The sequence below is a fragment of the Triturus cristatus genome, chromosome 11, assembly GCF_964204655.1.
Source record: "Triturus cristatus chromosome 11, aTriCri1.1, whole genome shotgun sequence".
Classification (NCBI taxonomy): Eukaryota; Metazoa; Chordata; class Amphibia; order Caudata; family Salamandridae; genus Triturus; species Triturus cristatus.
In genome coordinates this window covers 290,464,580-290,485,839 of record NC_140594.1, presented here as the reverse complement: position 1 = coordinate 290,485,839, position 21,260 = coordinate 290,464,580, and the positions used below count along the sequence as shown (strand labels likewise).

The window sequence follows — 21,260 nt, the reverse complement described above, 5'->3', positions numbered from 1 at the left end:
GGCAGAACAGACCTGTCCTACACCCGGCATGCTTTGCAGGCACATGTTGCTACATGCCAATACACAAAGTTAATGCTACATAAGGGGTGGTTAAGTGGTGAAACTGTTCCGGTGGTCTGACCCGACTGTTTTATGTGGGTGGCTTTTATCGTCCTTTTTTAGTATATATTTTTGTTTTCAATCATTTCATTAAAGTTTTCAAAACCAAAAGACATTTTTGATTCACATTATATCGTAAGCATTAGAATATTTCACTGTGAAGCATTGTACTCATAAGTGTATACCGAGCTCATATTGTGAGGTCTACATCTGATAGAGACTACTAGCCGCAGATTCCTTCACGTAGAATTATCCCCAGGCGCGAGACTGGATCCAGAAACTTTTTTGCCACAGCTTCCCTGCACGCTGGGGGCGGGGCGACATCACGCGACTCTGCCCAGGCGTCGTCCGCGTACGTGACATCAGCTAGTTCACATAAGACCCGCCCTGACGCGCCTACGTCAGTTTTTTCCTTTTCCGCGTGCAACGCGTATCAGATCCTTGCTACGGGCCTGTTTAGGGCCCCTTTTTCTTCCATTTCCTTTTGGAACGGAACAGTGTGCGAATGCCTTCAGGCTTTAAAACTTGCCCGTTTTGTGGGCGTCTTATGTCGGCGACGGACCCTCACCTCATTTGTATGTGGTGTTTGGGGGAGGGTCACGGCACCACAGATTGTGCGGCGTGCCAACAGTTGAAGCCGAAGTCGCGTCTCTCCAGGTCGACGTCCTCCCCTCAGTCTGCTTCAGCAGACGGCTTCAGATACGGCCGTGGTCGTCGTCTTCGCCCTTCTCCGATGTTACGTGAGCGTCGCTCCCCGGTGGGTAGGTGTCGAAGTTTGTCCCCTGGGGCTGGTTTCCGGCCTACCGGGGGCGTGGACTCTCCGTGGGTGATGCGGCCCGCGTGTTGTCCTATCCACCGTTTCCCGGTGTTGGGGCGTCGAGAGTCCAAATGGAGACATACGCGGCAGCTTTGCAGGCCCTGCTGGCGTCGCCTCCTCCTCCGTCCCCTCCTCGGGTGTCGGCGGATCCCTCACCCTGCGAGGGCACTCTGCGGCGCCGCCGGTGGCTCCGGCGCCGACTGGTTCGGATCCAGGCTTGGAGGATGTGGTGCTGTTGGGGTGCGCCTCCTCTGGGGCACCCCCTTCAGGCCACAGCGTCACTGCCTCGCCGCAAACTCCCGCGGGGGTCCCTGTGGTGTCGCGGGAGGTCGCCGGGGCTTGGGTCGCATCCCCGAGCCCCTCTCGGTCCTTTGACAAGGTGGTCCTGTCTAATGCCGAGGTGATGCCGCTGGCAGCAGCTGGACCGTGCGGAGTCACAGGGGTTGGTGGACCCTCCTTGTCCTGCTCCGGGTCGAGGGAGGACCCCTCGTCCCTCTCCGGGCCCCTCTCGTCCCTTCCCACTGGCGGCTGCCTCGTTGGAGGGCGAGTCGGAGGTTGAATCGTCCCTGGCGCCGCCACATGGGTTGCAGAGCGATCTTCGCCTCATTCTGGGCCGCGGCTGGCGGAGGGCTTCGTGCCCCCACGCAGGGGGCTGCCTCGGCAGGGGTCGGGTCGGCGTCATTCCGGCGCCGCCCTGGAGCCGGAGCGGCTCCAGCTCTACTCTGGTCTCTGGTGCGGGGTGACTTGGAGGTACCTGGTCCGGTGATGCCGGATGGTGCCGACGTCCTACCTCAAGCAGCGGACTCTACGGCTCCGCGCGGGAGTCATACCGCGGATTCGTCTTCAGACGCTCGTTCTTCTCCGGAGGCAGGCTGTATATTGGTGTCGTCCTCCCCGGAGACTGGTCGCCGTGTGGTGTCTTTCTCACCGGCATCGAAGGGCGGCTCCCGGCCCTTCCTGAGGTAGAGGTGTTCATCGGAAGAGCGGCAGGTCCCTCATTCTTCGGCTCCTTCTGACTTCCAGGTCTGGCCCTTGCCCGTTCCACTTGGCCTCGGGGACGGCCGCCTTAGTTTGCAGCCGTCGCCCACGGAGGAGCTGCTTTCTCCACCGCGGGGCCCTACGGAGGCGGGTGCGGCCTTTGCTCACTCGGTGTCCACGACTGTGGGCATCCTGCGAAAGGGTGACCCAGTGGCTCACCTTCTGGCGGATCATCTATTGGAGGTCCTCCACCAGGGCTCTGGTGGGAGGGAAGTCTTACTTCCCTTTGAAGGTTCGCTCCTTTCTTCCTTGACGGGGGCTTGGAGGCGTCCTGCCTCAGGGGACCCGGTGCCTCAGCATCTTCTGCACCGGCACCTCCCAGCGCCGCGTGACGCGGCGTGTCTTTCCCTTCACCCCTCAGCCGCCAGCCCCCTTTTGCGGACTGCTTTTCCCTCCCTGCCGCCACTGTTGACTCTGCCGTCCCGAGAGGCCCGCTGGCTGGACTCTTGGGGGCGCAACATGTTCGCCTCGACCAACGGGCCCTTAACACCTTGTGTGTGCTGGCTAGGGCCTCCTCCTGTTTGTGGGACTCTGCAGAGTCTCTGGGATCTGCAGCGTCCCCGGAGTCTGGTCAGGTGGACTTACGGCATCATGCATTGGATGGCCGGGAGGTTGCGGCGTTTATTCTCCGTTCCGCTCTGGACATCTCAGAGGTGCTGGGGCGGGCCGGGCCATGGCTTCCTCAGTCGCTCTCCGGCGCCATGCCGGCTGAGATTGGGCCTTCTGCTTTGCTTGGGCTGCTTATCACGCCTTCAGCGGGGGGTGTTTTTTTCCCCGTGGTTCTTTTGTTTTTCCTCTGCTGCGGAAGTTCTTCCAAAGAGGGTTCCCATATCTTGGGACTTAACGTACCCTATGTGGGGTAGTGGTAGCTGTCATATAGCTTGCGCTCTGCTAGAGGGTTCTGGTCGCCTTCGGGTGCCTGTTCTCTATGACGTTTAGGTAGATTGCTATTGCTTCCTGAGGTCCTGTGCATGGCCACTCGTAGTGGTGTGCCCGGGCATCTCCTCCTCTCCCTGCTCCTGTCCTGAGGTCTGGAATGATCCTGTGTTCTCCCTTGTCAGGCATCGCCTGCTCGGCCTTCCTGGGGCCTCAGGCTGTTCTTCTTGCGGCTTTGACTGCCGGCGCTGTTCTGGCTGGCAGGCTGCTCTCCATCTGGAGTGGGTTGGCCTTCTTTTCCCTCGTTTCCTTGGGCCCGCTAGGCTTCTTCTTCCGCTTTTCCTGTTTTGGCATTGGGCGGAAGCTATGTTGCCTTGTGGGGGAGTGGGGTGCTTCGGCCTCTTCGTCCTTGGCCTTGGTTCCTCTGCTGTGAGTGTACGAGCCCCTTCAGCCTTCTTTCCCTCCTACATACCCTTGGGGTCGGTGGGGTTCTGATTGTGGGGGGTTCCTTGGCCTGGCAGGGGCGAGGTTCTACCTGGTCCATAGATCTGGTCCCCTGTGGGGTCCTCTGTTCTGCATTGGCTGGTGGGGTCCTTTCGCAGACCCTCCGTCCCAGGGGGTATGGCTAGGGTATCTATTCTACGTGAAGGAATCTGCAGGTAGTAGTCTCTATCAGATGTACGAGTTACTTACCTTCGGTAACAATGTATCTGATTCTAGCCGCAGATTCCTTCACGGCCCGCCCGTCCTCCCCTATTCTGCGAGGACCGATGGGTTGGTCTTCGGTACTCGACTCACGGTGGGGGGCTGTGTCTCCTGTGAGTGCCTTCCTTGTCCTTGACGGGTGGCTCCGTCTGGGGGCGGTTCATTCCTCCTTTGGTCCTTTGGAGGATGGGATTCCGGTGCTCCGTTGCCCTGCTGCTCTGGCTACTCCAGGTTTGGGGGGGATTGCTTTCTATCCCTGTCCTCCCTCCCCTCCCTTCCTTCCATTGCTATCCTCTGATTAAGGGTCATCTGGCCTTGTCTTGCTCTTGTGGGTGGTTGCCCTCTAGGTTGGGGTGACTTGGAGGTTAGTTGTCCCGGTCTGTCTTGGGACTGGTCCCATTCCTAGCTCAGGATGGGGGGGGTGGGTTTCCTACGTGTGCCATGACTTTTACGCATGTTCTTTGCCTCCGGGGCACAGGGATGGGAGGTTGTTTATGTGCTGGCAGGGTGACTGCGCAGGTTTCTGCTTGTTCTTCTTCTTTCCCTGCCCTTGGGTTCTGCGGTGTTGGCACTACTCTGTTGGTGTTATTAGTCACAGTTTCTTTCCAATTTTTCTGCTCTTCGCACACTGTTCCCATGCTTCCACAGTTGTTTATCTGGTGGTTCCACATTGTGGTGCGGAAAAGTTCCCCGAAGAAAACTGACGTAGGCGCGCTGGGTCTTATGTGACCTCACTGACGTCACGTATGCGGACGACGCCTGTGCGGAGTCGCGTGATGTCGCCCCGGCACGCAGGGATGCTGTGGCAAAAAAGTTTCCGGATCCAGTCTCACGCCTGGGGATAATTCTACGTGAAGGAATCTGCGGCTAGAATCGTCTCTACCAGATACACTGTTACCGAAGGTAAGTAACTCGTACAACAAGCTTGGTATAATCTGATGTGCCATGTAGTATCACACTATCCAGCAAAACATAACCTTCTAGAGAAATGGAATCAGCAGAAATAGAAAAAGGTAAGAAAGTTAGCAAAAAAGTGAGCAAAGAAAAAGATTCCTAGAAGAAACATTCACAAATTTAGGCACGATGGAGAAAAGCAACTGGTACTCACCAGTGGCTAAGAATGTACGCATTTCGCCTGTGTTCTTATATATTATTGCAGTCAGTGAGGTTTAATTCTTTCCATGTACACATCCAGAGCAGACCAGAGCTGGGGCGAAGATGTCCGCCCCTGCAACCAATGTTTCAGAGAAAGATTATCACAGTGTTAAATGTGATACCACCATGCCCCCAGTCTGGCATTTTAGGGATAAGTCATAGGTTTCCGCATCATTTGACTGACTTCACCCCTTCCACCGACTTTAGTAGAGCGGAGACAATTTACCTGTAATGTCTCTGAAGCTAAATGCTGATATTCTCGTTCAAAAGATCAATGATTCCTCCATGGAGCTGTGGAATATTATTTCCAAGTATGTAATTGGCCCTAAGTTCCATTTCATTCCGAATTATTCCATTATGAATTCATTATAAAGAATACGTAGAGGCATACATTCCGATTTAAATTTGCTGAGCTTATGTGCACAGACTGTATGACAGATATGCGGGCACTTTAAGGTAGCAGGAGTCGATGATGGGACCTTGGAAAGAAACAATATAACATCACTGACCGTGACGCAAATTTGTATTACTGTTTTCCGCTGTGTATGCTTTCAAAAGTTATGTTATCTCACAATACACAAAAAAGAAGCTCAAGCGAAAGTATAAAAAGAAGAGGCGACCGAGTGGCATCCATGTCGTGTTCCTTGGGTAGTATGAAGGAAAGAGACAGCAGTCCATTTACGCTAATCACTGCTTGATGACGCTCATGAAGGGCCATGACCATGTTCATGTGAGATTGTGCTAAAATAGTTTCAGGAAGGGGTTGATCTAGGGAACCTCCACAAGACATTATCAAATGGTTTGTCAGAGTTGAGGGTCATCACCGCAGAGGGAGAAGTTTGTTGAGTTGCAGCTTACAGCATGTTATGCACATTTGTAAAGTGCGCTATCACCCGGGAGGGTATACTGGCCCTGAGCAGGTCGAATCTAGCCACGCCCTGGACTTAGTGGGACTACTCAAAAAGCCAGGCGCATAGTATTATACTTGGCAAATTTCGATTTTATAAATCCAGTTTGTAGGGATAGAACGAATTTGTTTACTGCACCTGTCTCTTAGCTAAAATGCTGGAATATAGTTTGCAATTGGTATTATTAAAGACATCTTTTGAGAACTCGCTCATTAAATGGGATCTTTGTACTCTTTCAGTAACAGTCCAGTATTCGCCTCAGTAGCATTTCCTATGACCAGCCCTCCATTTGCAAAGGGGTTTTTCTATGTATTCAAGCGAGTAATGTGGGTTCACTGAATAACTTTTAGAAGGTGTTGAACACATCAGGGCCCAGAGCTTTTTGCCTTGAGGTAGGCTCTTGACTGCACTTAAAATGCTGCTGGGTGAAGTAGGCTGGTGAGCCAATCCTGGTCAGGGTCACTTTCTCTAGGTAGACACATTGAATCAAAGGAAGTGTTCATCTTCTCCTGTTATGTTACTACACTTGGTGTGTGTAAGCTCTCATAGAAATCCTTAGTACCAGTGCTATGCTTTCATTTCTAGTTTGGACTTTCCCCTAATTACCTTTAGATGAGGATGTGGAAGATCGGAACTTCATGCTTTTCAGGTTGTTGGCCAATAAATGGCCTGCCCAATTCCCACCACATACAATTCTAACTTTGTCACACTGAACTAGAGAGCCAAACCTATTTATCAGCATCTTATTTTATTTATTTTAATGATTTTAGTTGCATGGAAATGTCTTTATGTTGAAAGTATTACATAAAGGTTGTAATCTCCCAGTAGCATTCGATACCTATTAAGACATATGTTTTGCCTTTTTTAAATAGCAACATTGCTAGACAAGTACCTCTTATTGTCTCCTTCATTTTAAGTATATGTTTAACCTATAGTGATGCTGGTGATCATCTATGGGTTATGCTAAAAGAGTTAACCCAAAGATGGCTGTAATCACTCCTTCATCTGCAATCCGCATTCTCCTCAAATCATCGCAATGCTCATGACTACCTTTGGGTATTGCTAGTCTGCATCCCAAAAACTCTTAGGGTATAGATATAGCGAGGGCTACTTCCTTAATATTTATGGGCTGAAGAGACCAGTTTAAGGTCTCCTTTGTCTCAGGGTCAGGCTCTACAAGGAGTTCCTATTAGGGGGCGTGCCTTTGATTGGGGGCTGGACCTCCAACGTAGCCAAAACATACAGTGGAACATCATGCGGCATAGGAAAATAGTGCAAGGGGCATCTGATAAAAGTAGCTGCCTACTTTTTTCCTTTTCACCTGACTTACTAAATGTTGAGCTCCACTTTATGTGAAAAATGGGTCAAGATACGTGTCGCTGGGTGCTGTCACCAAACACCTGCATCAGTCTGTAGAGAGATACAGATGGATTTTGAAGATGACGTTTTTAATCATCTGGAGCTGTCCCCACTAAACCTCGAGCAATATCCGTAACATCCATCTCATTCGTTAGTACCCAGTTGTCTTTTTATTCAGCTGAATACAGGTGAGCAAGGGACCACTCGTGGTAAACGAAAAGGCTGCTTTTGACAGGGTTGTACAAGAAAGCTCTCAAAATGTCGATGTAAGTGTTTCTTCTTTGCTCCTAAGCCTACCTTTGTTGCTGATTGTGCCAACTTCACAACCAATCTAGCAACACAGGACAGGCAGTGGGGCAAAGATCTCAATGCACATACTTTACTGAAAGAAGTCCCTGTGTTTGCCAGTGGTGAACTTGGGGTTTCTCACTTCTGCTACCCTTCGTTCCACCCCTCCCTCTACTGCCTCCCAGGCTTAAACAGAAAGATTCAGGAAATATAGCATCTGGTGGAACTGGAAGCATTAAAGGTTTTTTCAACACTAGAATAAGGTCCGGTTTATGTTTAATTTTCTTTGTGTGGGAGCCAGTTCATCAGTCTCACTAGCTCCGGTTGACCTACTATCTCTGTACTTCCCCTTTAATGCCCACCCCCATTTTATCATTTCTTAGGCGTCGTGGTAAGAGGCATTCACTATCTGTACTGAATGTTTTTCTCAAAAAAGCTCAGCACAAAGCCTTCACCAAGTTTATGCCAGCTCTTAACTGCCCATTTAAGGACAGCACGTATTCTCATGCAACCTTACTATGGCATTTGGCTGCCTAGCGTTTGCCAGCAACATCCTGAAGATTATTTCACCTTCTGGTGAAAATCAGTCTACACTGACTCTAACCCCGATACTTCATTTCTTCTGTGCAGTATTGGGTAGGAGTGGATTTGGCTTGCCACCTTCAGAAATAATGGTAGCCCCACATAAAACTGGTTCACAATGTAAAAGTAAGAACAGTACCATGCTGAGGTTTCAAAGGCTTTAGGGACTCAAGTTTTAGTGGCCAGTCTACATATGTGACGACTGGCCATTGGGACGAAGCGAGTTATGTTTTTTGTTTTTCTCTGGGTTTCACGCTTTACTCTTGGATAATTCAGAAAATGTTTGTCTCTGCAACTTCTGGAGCTGGCTAGCTCAACCGGGAAGTTGGCTGAATTAGCAGATTATACTTGATTTCCCACAAGTAACTTCTGCATTCAAAAATGACCAAATTGTCTTTCCAAAACTGAGGTGTTTTAGACCGCTCTTTGCAACTCTGGCGTCTTTACAATGCCCCAGTTATGCATCTTGGATGAGCATGCGTTGGTTCTGTCACAGCTGCGCTTCTTCTATGGTGCGACAAGGGGTGTCCCTGCTTCTACGTTTCACTCTAATTCACAAAGTTTTCAGCAAGTTATGCAAGAGTTCCACTGACAAGTTGATTTCCCCGGCAGCCTGATATCTAGCTTTGGTCTTTCTTGTAGAGCCCTAGCTGGTGACTGTACATTAAAGAGGATCTAGTATTGCGAATGAATGGCTTAATTCTTCATTCATACCCTAGATTGCTGAACTTGAGTGTCTGGTCTCAACTTTTCGGGATACAACTGCACTTACAATTAAACAGTGAGAAACCCATCTTCCAGAAAGCCATATATGGCTTTATTTTTGCTGTGTAGTATTGGACACAAATTTAAATGTCCTATCGTTTTCCATTGAAGCAATTTTTCCTTAGTAAATCAGCTACTTCACCATGGGTAAATCCTGCAAAGCCTCTTTGGTTTCTGTTGAGTACTAAAGAAGTACATCTTGGGCCATATTACACAAGTGCCCTGGGGGTGAAACGGGTGTGTGCTCCCGCTTTGTGTGCCCCCAGCACACTTTGATATTACAGAAGGGACTGCAGATGCTTTTATGGCCCCTTCTGCAATACAGATAGCGCAGGCACTACATGGGTGACCTGCTCCCAGGACACCCCCGCACCGCACGGCCACCAGCTGCTGCGTGTGCCCCTCCTCCCGCTGCTTGACTCAGCCTCGCTGAGCCTGCCGCCTCGAGCCCGCCCCCCGCTGCCCTAGCGGGATCACACTCTGCTCCTGTTGCTGCTGTGTGACGCTGTACTCTCCCCTGTGTCTACTGTATTTTACTTCATTTTATTTTTGTGCCCCCAGTGTTCTCTGATTGTTTTTCGCCCCCTGAGCCTGTGAATTTTCGTATTGTTGTGTTCCCTGTGCCCCTGTACCCCCCCGCCCCGCTCCCTGCCGCCATGCTCGCGGCCACGCCCCTTTTCTTTCTGTACCCTCCCCGCTCCCGCCTCCCAGCTCCTCCCTCCCTCCCACTTCGCCTTAAATGGCGACCGTGCGCACGCGCAGCGGTGACGCGTAGCGGGCGCGCCGATTGTGCGCCGAAGGTGCGCCAAAGGTAAGCCCGTCCGCGCCTGGACCGCGCCCTGTGCCAGGACCCCTGGGGCCCGCAGAGCCTGACCGGACCGCCGGACTTACGACGCAGCCACCCTCAACACACTCAACGCAGGACGAACCCCTGGTTGCTACCGAGCCACCCCGAGACGCACCCACGGACCCTTCAGCTGCCACTCCTGCAAGTTCACCTGCATCCGGACCTGCACTGCACCCGCACCCACCAAGCCGGACACCAGCAGCAACCACCTGAAGTGCATCCTACTCAACACCCGCTCCGTCCACAGACACGCCATCCAACTCTGGAACCTCCTCGACACCGCATCCCCAGACATCGCCTTCCTCACGGAAACTTGGATGAACGCCTCCTCAGCGCCCGCCATCGCCATCCCGGAGGGTTACAAGATCATCAGGAGGGACCGCGTCAACCAGACTGGAGGAGGCATCGCCATCATCCACAGGAACACCATCCGCATCACGACCAACACCGACGACACTCTGACAACCGCTGAACACCTGCACTTCCAGATCCACACCGACCCTAAGACCACCCTCAGAGGCACCCTCATCTACAGACCCCCGGGACCACGCACACAATTCAGCGAAGACATCGCCGACTTCATCAGCCCTCACGCCCTCCCCTCCACTAATTACATCCTCCTCGGGGACCTCAACTTTCACTTGGAGAACAACAACGACCGCAACACCACCACCCTGCTCGACAACCTCGCCAACCTCGGGCTCAAGCAGCTGGTGAACACCCCCACCCATTCCTCCGGACACACACTCGACGCCGTCTTCTCATCCAGCAAAGATATCGCCTTCAGCCACGCCACCGGGATCCACTGGACGGACCACAGCTGCGTCCACTTCAGCTTCAGAAGGACCACGACCCACCACCACCAGCGACAAGCTGCACGAAGAAGCTGGAACAAGATCACGGCTGACCAACTCGCCGCATCCCTGAGACAGCACCCTCCTGCCAGCTCAGCGAACCCCAGCCAGGCCGCCGACAACCTCACGAAGTGGATCAGCATCTGCGCAGACGACCTTGCCCCACTGAGGACCCCGCCCAGCAGACCCGGCAGCAAGTGTGTTGACAGGTTGTGATATATGTCATAGTAGAACAAATAACCTCCACAGTGATCCCAAGGCAAGGTAGAATCCGGGGAGTCAATAGTCCTTCGACAGAACTACTGGGGGTAAGCCTTATATACAGAAATCAGATTGGACACCAGTTGTGGTTATTACTCCTATGTAACGTTGTATTCTCCTTTACGTAGGATATTACAGTAGACTCCTTGAAGCCTTCACTACACCACTTTAGATGTCACCACTAAGGGGTAGGTAAGAGCAATAGCTGAGTTCTATTGGGTGGTTGTTCATATGTAATAGTATTCACACAGTCTTTATTTTACAGAGTGTGATAGACGTGTGAAATCCCTTTATTCAGTCCCAGATGTCAGTTAAGCCAGTTGAAGTGCGAACCCGCCTTCCCTTGTTTTGTTTCCCTGTTTTCCCCCGGCGCGTCTTCCGGATCTCTAGAGTCTGATAGAGTCGGAAGACCGCTGGGGAAGGCTGGGGTATTCTCATCAGGTTCCTGACGCTCCTGCGGAACTACTGGCAACCCTTACAAATATCCTGCCCAGACACACTACAGGGGGCTATATAAACAAAAGGAAGGTGCACTCGACACAAGAGTCATACAGAACCATAATTGTTGTCCATTAATATTTCAAGTTTATTCCAGATGGGTAAACAAAGACGGCAAACAGCCAACGCGTTTCGTCCCTTTTGCCAAGGAACTTCTTCAGGGCTGTGAGAATAACATAAGAGGACACAATTGTAGTACGACAACCAACGGAAATACACAACAAATACAAAAACAAATGTATAAATCAATAAATACACATTGATCCAATACAAACATTAATATTGTAAACAGCATCAAATATATAAAGACCAAAACAAGACCAAAACATACAAAAATACATATAGCATATTTACAAAACAAACACTACATATATTTAGTTTGTTAATATAAAAAGTTTTTTATATAGACACTTTAGTATAAAAGCGAACACCCAATAAAGGAATTCCTGAATAAACAACCTCAGTTATCTTGCCCCACTTGTTTTCCCTTTTGTTTATATATCAAGTTTGTACATGATTGTTTCAAGATTGAAAAATTCATCAATCCAAACAAAAAGAAGGCAGAATTTGTTATATCTAGCTTTAAAGGGCAGAGCAAACTGAAATGAACCTTCAAGAATTTTGAAAGGTTTTGGTACAAATATTTTTCAGAACAGATATTTTTAGTAAAAAGGAGAGAAAAAGGAGAGAGAGAGAGAGAGAGAAAAGGAGAAAAAATAACACCAGAAATCGGGAGATATATAAGATCAATATCCATGCATATGTCTAAACTTGGATAAAATCAATATCAATACCTACTCCATAATAATAAAATTATGTATATAATCTCACCTAAAGATCAAAATGATACGATTAATCTGGCAAGGGCAAAAGCAAAATAGCCTTAGGTGAAAAGTCCATTTGTCGCAGAATGTTCAAGACATGTGTATCCAAGTCTAATAATCCGAACAACAAAAGATGGACAAATGCAGATTATATTACATCTGTCACATGACTATACAAGAGTGAAGAACATTCTTAAAAAAGAATCAAAAGATACTAAACTGCGAACATTCACATTTAGCGGAAACACGAAATGCCGAAAGTGTTGTCATAACAGGCATCCGTCAGAGAAGCAAAAACACCAAAAACATATATGAGCATTAGATCATCACATATCTCATGCCACTCATATAAATAAATCCTCAATTAGACTTCTTATAAATTCCTTATTTTAAATAATTCAAAAGAGGTGATATATGAACATTAAATCATCACATATCTCATGCCACTCATATAAATAAATCCTCAATTAAAATTTCTTATAAATCCCTTATTTTAAATGAATCAAAAAAGGTGATAATACTGAAAATAAGGAAAAAAGTGAAACGGAAAGAATGGAGGATGTCTCACCAGATACAGATATAATTTCAGAGGTAACTTCCGTATTCAAGCTGAATCATAGCAGCTTGAGAGATAGTGTCCTAGAGATTTCTAGATTACTGGGGTACAAGGTTTCATGGTAATTTTAATCCCAATCTGTAGACAAAAAACAAATGAACAGTACTTTTAAGTAGTAGCCCATCCATGGCCATTATGTCCAGATCCCCATTGGACATAAGTCCACGTTTTTCTGGACATCCCAGTTATAACCACTAGCTCAGACAAACAAAGTACGCAGCATAAGGATTGGCAAGTAAACGTTATACGCAGTTCGCGGCAAATTTTAAAACATCACTAGTGCAACATAGCAAATGCACCCTAACCCTCCAGGTTATGGTCACTTACTTGTAAAGGTACAAAACGCCAGCATGATAACTGACAAGCAAATGTTACCCGCAATTCGCGGCAAGTTTTTAAAGGCTTCCCGGGTGCAACATCACAGACGCATCCTACGTAATGACGCGCCATCAACGAAAAGAAACATAGAAGAAGGCCTATATGTAAACTCATTCTCATACAGTCGCCATCTTTCTATGGGTAAACGACATACGATCTTCAGGTACAATGCAGATTACGGATTAAGTTTACATTGTAATCCAATTAGATACAATCTAAAAATGAGCTGGCAGAACCCTAATGCATAGGTTGGAAAAACTAGTAAGGTGAAACATGACCTGGTGGAATCCCGGTGGTTTCGGGTGCAAACTGGATAGGCGAGACACTGATGAATCCTTAAGCACCAGGTGCACCTTCCCCATATGTAATCAGTAGTTGTCTCTTGTCCTACATCACTGGTTCTTTTCTGAGCTCTGCTTGGCTATCCTCACTCAAATGTAATCGCCTCGGAAGATGGTAAGATGTTGATTTCCTGGCAGGTTCTATAAAAAAACTGGACACAAGTCAAAGACTGAGCACAGCTGAGCCTTTTTAGAAGGTTGCGCTCAGTGGCTGCAGTGGTTGAAGTGCACTTTACGTCGAAAAGGAGAACTTTTGTTCTTTTTATGGAGCCGTGAATATGGACGGTCAGAAATTTCTTTACTAGGGCGTCTTTTCGCTGATGAAGAATAATTGATATCTTGAGGTGCAGGCGAGTGACCATGGGAAGCTCAGTCAGTACTGATAGAAAAGATTCACACACAAACATAGTAATGCACTTAAATTGAATGTTACCCTTTGCTCCCTGAAAAGCACATCATGTTAATGAGGTTACTGGTAAGCAGCACAGCTTAACAGGGGGTGCCAGAAAATATCATGAAAAAAAGACTTCTCATACTTTTGGCAGGTCAAGTTGTTTGGTGTGCAGGCAAGTGCAAGAAAGAAGGGCACAGTAGAGTGCGATGGGAGTCAAGCAAGGTACATCTTCGATGTACTGAGAGGTCCGTGAACCGCAGGGGAAGTTTTCACTAAGCAGGGCACAACACTGGCAGGGCAGAAAATCTACTGTGCAGGAAGCTGATAAGGGTGGTTTATATAGACTATAAGTGCTACTGTGGTGTGACAGGAGACTAGCATGGAACTGCAGTTAACTCATATTATTGGGATCTGTGAACCATGCAACGGAGTGGCAGCGGAAAGGCAAGTAAACAGGGTACATGTCAATGGCAAGACAAGATAGTGCGCTGGATACCTACTAGTGTAGTGTGAAAGGATCTGAACAAGATGGTGGTGTAAATTAGACTTATCACAGACAGTGAAGAGTGGAAAGGTCTCATAAGCCACATAGAGAGATATTGCTAAGCAAGAAATGTGCGCATTTTAAACAGATAATGTTCTTTGCTGGGAACCAGACTTGGTGGGCCGAATTATGATTGTAGCATGTTTGCCACCGCGTCCGTTCAGTGCTGTTATATATTCTTCTGCACTACTACCTGTGCTTTGTTGCACTCTGCTATAACACTACCCAACACTAAATACACTTTAGGATTCAAATGCAGATAATATTTTTCATTTCTGCCAGATCTTCCACTCTATTGGGAGGAGATTTCAAATATCCTTTGCCTCCTCCACCGACAAACAATGCAATCAATGCAGATTTCCTTCTCTCACTTTTAAAATTGATAACGCACAGTGCAATAACCAGATAGCTAAAAATACATTCTGCTGGATATATATATATTTTTTTTTTGACTGAGTTTCCAAAAGTTCAGTACAACTGTGATGGAGCACAAGCTGGATACAGGAGTCACGCAGACCCGCTGGCAGTACCTTAGATTTGTCGAAGCTCAGGGACGATGCGTTGAGCAAAGGAGGGGATGCGTAGTTTCTGAAGTCGGGCAAAGTCAGTGATGCGTCAATGTCAAGAGTGCTGTGCATCCGGCCGATGTATTGATGCTGAACCGCTGGGTTGTAGGCGATACGTTGGTATGAAGATGCAAAGGGCAGGGAATGCATTGGGGATGGTGCGTCGCAGACTTTGGCAATGCAGTGTCCCAAGACTTGCTGCATTGACAAAGTCGGGCTGCATTGCAAGTCGTTTGTTGCGTCGCACAGGCGGTGTCCATGACTTCGGTGCAGGCAGCGGCGATCTGTAGATATCGCAGAGAAATGCACCAGTTCTGATCGATGATTCGGTTTCAGTGCGTTGGTTTCTTGGGTTGCAGCACCAAACACTCACTTCTAAGTGCTGAGAACTGGATCTGGCCCAACTTGGCAGAGTAGAACTCACAGAAGAGGAGCCCAGGTGCTGGTAGCAAGATTCAGGTGAAGTATTTGATATCCGTGAGACTTCAGAAACAGGAAGCAAGCCCAACAAACTCTTGGAGAACCTTTAGAGATGCAGGGTCAAGTCCAGTCCTCTCCTTCCCAGGCAAGAAGAAGCCGGCCAACACAGCAATGCAAGCAGCAAGGTGACTGTCCCTCCTGGCAGCACAACAACTCTTTTTCCTGGTAAAATGTCCTCAGTTCCAGATGTGTTCTGAGTATATTGTGTCAGAGATCCACTACTTATACACATTTTAGCCTTTGAAGTTGGGAGACTTCAAAGAAAGGTCTTTGTAGTGCACAATCCCCTGCCCAGACACACTACAGGGGGCTATGCAACTCTTGTGTGGGAGAGGCACAGCCCAATTCAGATGCAAGTGTCAGTTCCTCCCTCTATCTCAGAAAGACCCATCAACCTGGTGATGGGCCATCAGGCTATGCAGGGCACAGCTCAGCTCCCTTTGTGTGTGGCTGTCTAGAGCAGGGGTCTCCAGCAGGTCGATTGCAAGCTACCAGTAGCTCTCTGCCTCTCACTCAGTAGCTTGCACTTTATTGCCTGTCAGCTGGTTTAAAAATATGCAGCTGCCCTTTTCCAAAGGCAGCTCTTTGAAACAATGTGCACCCCGTTCTGCAGGGTCTGGGACGCTCACAGTGCAGAGTACCCTCTTCAGAAAATGCTTTTTATATTTCTTTATTTTTCTACTTATTTATTTTTCTCCTTTCTTTCTTTAACCCCTTTCCTTGGATTTCTAGACTTTTTTTTCTATCTTGGTTCACTTTCTTTCTTACTTTGCCACTTTGTTCACTGTCTGTCTTTCTATGTCTTCTTGTTCTTCCGTTTGTCTTACCTTTCTTTTTCTTTGTTTCCTTTCTTGCTCTTTCTTCTCCTTTTTTTCATCTACATTTCTCTTGATTCTTTGTTTCTGTTTCTTTCTAGCTTTTTTTAAAACTTTTTTTCTTGCTCATTCTGTCTTACTTTACTTATTATTATTTGTTTTGTTTTCTGCTTCTTTGGCTTTCATTCTGTCCATTTTGCTTATTCCTGTTTTTACTTCTTCCTTTTATTTCTCTTTTCCTGCAACTTTCTTTTCATTTACTTCTTTCCCTTCCTGCTTCTTCCTTTCCTTTAATTCCCTTTTTCATTTATTTTTACTTATTTTTCTTTCTTTCCTTCGTTCTTCCATTTTTCTGCTTTCTTCATTACTATTACTTCATTCCTTTCTATTTCTTTTCTAGGTTCCTTTTTGTTTCTTCCTGCACTCGTCTCCCCTTTTGTGATATGGATATTTGTTGTAACAATGTTGTAATGCTCACTGGAGCACAACTGGGGGTACTCGATTCATGTTGTTTAAGTTGTGTACCCTTTCAGAATCCTTATGTTGGGCAGTGCCCCAGGAATGTTTTAAATGATCTAAAATAGGTGTCACTATAGAAAAGGTTAGAAACCGCTGGTCTAGAGGGAATGCACAAAGCCCAGCTGTCACGCAATGCAGACGTGTTTTCCTGAGACTGGCAGAAGCACAGGATGGTTAAAGTAAGAAAAAGCCAACTTTCAAAAAGTGTCATTTTCAGACCTGCAACTTAAAAATCAACTTCACTAAACAATGTGTTTTTAAATTGAGTCCAGGGACATCAAAATGTACTTAACCTGCCTTTTCCCAATTGGAATATACACATGTAAGATGTTACAAGGCAGCTACAGTGCTAACCTATGGGAGAGATAGGCCTTGCTGTAGTGAAAAACGAATTTAGCTGTTTTTCACTACCAGGACATGTTAAACTCAAAAGTACATGTCCTACCTTTTTAATGCACTGCACCCTGTCAATGGAGCTACCTAGGGCCTACAATAGGGGGTGACTTTTATATAATGAAAGGGAAGGTTTGTGCCTGGCAAGAAGGTGAACTTGCAAGGTGGGAATAGTAGTTTAAAACTGCACACTCAGGCTCTGCAGTGGCAGGTCTGAGACTTGTTATAAAGGGCTACTCGTGGGTGGCAAACCCAGTGCTGCAGGCCCACTAGGAGCATTTAATGCACAGGTCCTGAGCACATATAGTGCACTGGACTAGGGACTTTTCAGTAAACAAATATGCCAATCATGGAGAGACCAGTGCTAAAGTGCATGCACTGGTCAGCATTGAAAAAGTGCACAGTCATAAAGCCATCAAAAACGAGTACTCAGTACACAGTCAAAACAGGTCAGAAAGCAAAACTCTGGAGAAACCACACCAAAAGATGACAGGTCTTACAAAAGGTTTACAAGATTTGTTTTCTTCCTGTCCCTTTGTCGTGACACATTTTGACCTGAACCTGGTCCTTTTTAGGTCTCGCCTGACCCAGCGCATGCGGTGGTCTGGCGTGACATTTTGTGAGGGCTCCAAAAAGTGCTACCAGTCCAGCCTAGAGCTACAGTGCATGTGCGCGGGCGCGCGCGTCGCGCTTTACCGTGATTACTTTCACTTTCGCGGCCACACGGCCGCTTTGATGTTGGATCGCTATCGCGATCACTTTCGCGGCCGCACGGCCGCTTTGATGTTCTCCGTGAGGCTTCAATAGATTGCAGCAGTTAAAACAAGCATGGCATAGCCAATAGGTCGCGCTTTTGGGACCTTATAAGTGTTTAGTTATGCAACTGTTGCATGGCTAAACACTTATAAGGTCCCAAAGGCGAGACCTATTTGCTATGCCAATGCTTGTTTAATATGCACTCCATTTGGGCGGCTTCAAAGCTGTTGCTTGCCACTCCTCACCCTCAAGACAGTATTCCTTTTCGTCATCACATCAGTGGGGCTTGTGAGTCATATTCAAGCTCTTTCTTTCCTCATGCTGTACACTACCTTCTTCCTCAGACAAACTGGCTCTGCGAACCTGGGCATCCTTCTTGCCTAAAGTTGTGAAATAGTCCCATGTCGGCCAAAAGATCACCCTGCGGGCGTTCTGTGCTTTGCTGCACCCCTCTAAGAAGGAGGAGAGCCTTCATCGCTTGGCTCCTGGGAGAGCGCTGAACTTCTACATAGATACTACCAAAGAACATTGAGTGGATGATCAGCTCTTGGCCTGATTCTCTGGAGCGAAGACCGGCAAGACTGTGCTGTAGAGAACCATCTCTTGCTGGATCGTGCTCTGCATTATGATCTGCTATGCACTGCATAAACATCAGCCTCTGAAAGGACTACGTGTTCATTCTACAGGGCCAAAGCTCCTACCACTGGGTTGGCATGCAAAGTCCCTGTCCTGAACATTTGCCAGGTGGTTACGTGGGCGACCCTCTATATTTTAAGAAAGCTTTATTGCCTGGAATATCGGGTTAGCTGAGAGAGGCATTTTGCCTGCTAGTTTCTGCAGGACCCACCTTCAAATAGGTACTGCTTTGGTATCTATTCAAAAGATTAAGAATCTGTGTCAGAAGAACAAGTTACTTGCCTTTGGTAACGCTCTTTCTGGTAGAAACACTATCTAGTCGCAGATTCCTCATTATCTTCCCTTCCTGCCTGCTCTGTGGTTGACCTCTAGCCATTAATAAGGTCCCAAGTCTGGGAATCTGTGCTCTGGTCACAACAATTGCTTTTGGGGCTCTGCGTCTGAGTGCGAAGAGTGTCAAAAGCAAATGACATCGGTGTGTAGGAGTGCCGCCTTTATTGTGCCCCGCACAGCATTTTCGGAGCTGAAAGGCACCACCTACCGGCTCCCAGATGTACTACCGAAAAGTTTCCAGATTCAGTCTGATCCCTGGGGAATACTTAAAAGGTGTGGAATCTGCCGCTAGATAGTCTCTACCAGAAAGAGCGTTACCAAAGGTAAGTCATTTTTTTCTTTATGAATATTATGTTATTCTTAGTCTACAGGCTCAGTCCCATTATCAGCGCCGTGTTTCGATCCCACTGGCCAAAAATTGTCTATAATAAAGAAGGGAACTGGTTGGGTGCACGCACAAGCAGGTAAGTGTTGAGTATGCACACTTCTGTGTGCACAAAATTGACAAGGGAAAGAGCCTATGGAGTAAAAGTTGCGGTATCAATATAGTGGTAACTACCATCTCAAACATTGGATCTTTCAAATATTTCCTTGCATTGAATGCCGCCTGACTTCGGGCAAACCGAGTCAGCATTACAGGTAAGTCACTTTTTCATTTCAGTCACGCTCAATGGGACAAAACGATTGCATGTACACTTTGAGGGACGCGCTTTCTCCCTCCCCCGGTCCCCACTAGCTTCCCCATTCCCACCTCCTTTTGTCCTGCATCAGATCCCACCTGTTCTGTTAGTTCCACCTTTCTCCAATTTATGAAACCCAAAAAATGTCAAAGCCACCTCTAGATTTTCATCTCTGTGATTGCACTCAAAGTGCCCAGGCTCTGTTTTATTGATTTAAGTCCACTAACTTTGTTTATATTCGGGGGACATATGGCGTAAAATGAAATCACTGCGGTCTCCCTGGGGATGCCTGCAGCTTGGCAAAGAATGGGGGAGGGGAGCAAGTCTGTCATTACAGGGAGAGCGCTGTACAGATGCCTCTCGTGTGCAGTGCCGGTTGCGGTAGCGGGGCTGGGGGTACCGGAGGCCGGCGCCCTGGCGATGGGAGGCCGGCGCCCTGGCTGAATTATTAGAGGTGGTAGAGCCAAGCCCGGACTGAGCAAAGTGTCGGCTCCGGCTCCAAGAGCCTGTGCACGATCCGAGCCCTGAAAACGTTAGTCATGTAAATCGTGCAGTAAACATCCGGTAAAAACGGTGATAAATTCTCTTCGATATAAAAAGAAAAGTGTATATGTTTCTAAAATGCTGGAGCGTTTCACCTTGGCACGTCAAATTATATCACTACACAGAGAGGAATTTATTAAAAGTGATAGTTTCATATATGAACTTGAAGAAATACATGCCCCCCCCACCCCCGACAACGCCATTAGTGAAATAACAACAAATACGTCTGCTGTCTTATGTACCCTAAATGTGGCCTAGGTACTTTTATAGAAGGGGCATCATTATACTCTACTAAACCAGACACGAGATTTGGGTACAGTGCACATCCCAAACTCGCATAACAGCGCTCTCTTAAGCAATATGTAAAAAGGAGGCTAAGTAAAATAAAATCTTGGAATAGGATCACAAAATTTGGTCAAACAGGGAAAGAAGGATTGTTACCAAGTTTTCTAGTGTCACATTGTGCAATTCAGTCCCTAGACGCATATCGCGTTTTCCTGTTGTACATCCGAGATGAATTATTGATCTTTCATGCTTGGGGCATTATTTTACAGCGTGGGTGGTAGGCAGAAGCCACATAAAAGATCTACTTGTTTTGGGCTCGAGGGTTCAAGAGCACCTCGAGCCGAGCCAGCCATCTGAGTCTGGCCTGGCTTGAACTTTCAGTGGCTCGCCCATCTCTCTGTATTATGAAGAGTCCAGTGTAAGTACAGGTTTAGAGACTGGACCAAGAGTGCGTGACATGGGGGAGGTAGAAGTGATGGTTTATATGCAGCGTCTACAGGCGAGCTGTAGAGAAAGGTGCTGGAATGCTGACTGTAAGAGGTTAGAGGTAGACATGTTGAGGTTTCTTTACAGTGCTGTTTGCCATGTCTAATTATAATGATTTCTAGTCTTTGTCAATCTCTCATGGGAGGCGGGGGGGGGGGGGGGGGGGCTGCCAGGACATTGAGTTGTAGACAGCCCAGAACATCCTTCTAAGAGCGGCTGTGCATGTACTTGTCTGCATGTGTGTGTGTGTGTATATATATATATATATATATATATATATATATATAGTGTACGTTTGCTTACATTTTTTAAATATGACTATGTATTAGTGTATATCGAAAGTGATATATACACACATGACTACAAATCAATATTTCAACTTTTTAAGTAAAATGTAGGCTCTTGTCAAAACAGTCACATCTTTACATTGAAAAATGAATGAATGTTATAATGGGTGTGGCATGTTGCTCTTTCTGTGGATTTTTTTCAACAGCTTTGGTGGTGGGACTCCCTTGGGTAGGAGAGATGCCAAACAAGTGGAGCTGGGGCAAAGGCCCCATCTGACTGACCCCCCTCTGTAGAGGCACCAATGATCAATCAATCAGGATTTGTAGAGTGC

General features: G+C 47.4%; 1 protein-coding gene and 1 long non-coding RNA gene across 3 annotated transcripts in view; one reads left to right on the top strand and one right to left on the bottom strand.

Moving 5' to 3' along the window:
* Window positions 1-21,260, top strand: part of NF2 (NF2, moesin-ezrin-radixin like (MERLIN) tumor suppressor) — a 635,344-nt gene that overhangs the window by 563,823 nt on the left and 50,261 nt on the right. The gene's annotated exons all lie outside the window — the stretch shown is intronic.
* Window positions 11,117-12,913, bottom strand: LOC146784066 (uncharacterized). Its single transcript, XR_014970885.1, has 4 exons — window positions 12,820-12,913; window positions 12,445-12,570; window positions 11,884-11,987; window positions 11,117-11,215 (listed from the first exon to the last, which is right to left on the bottom strand). It is a non-coding gene; the product is annotated as an uncharacterized LOC146784066 (long non-coding RNA).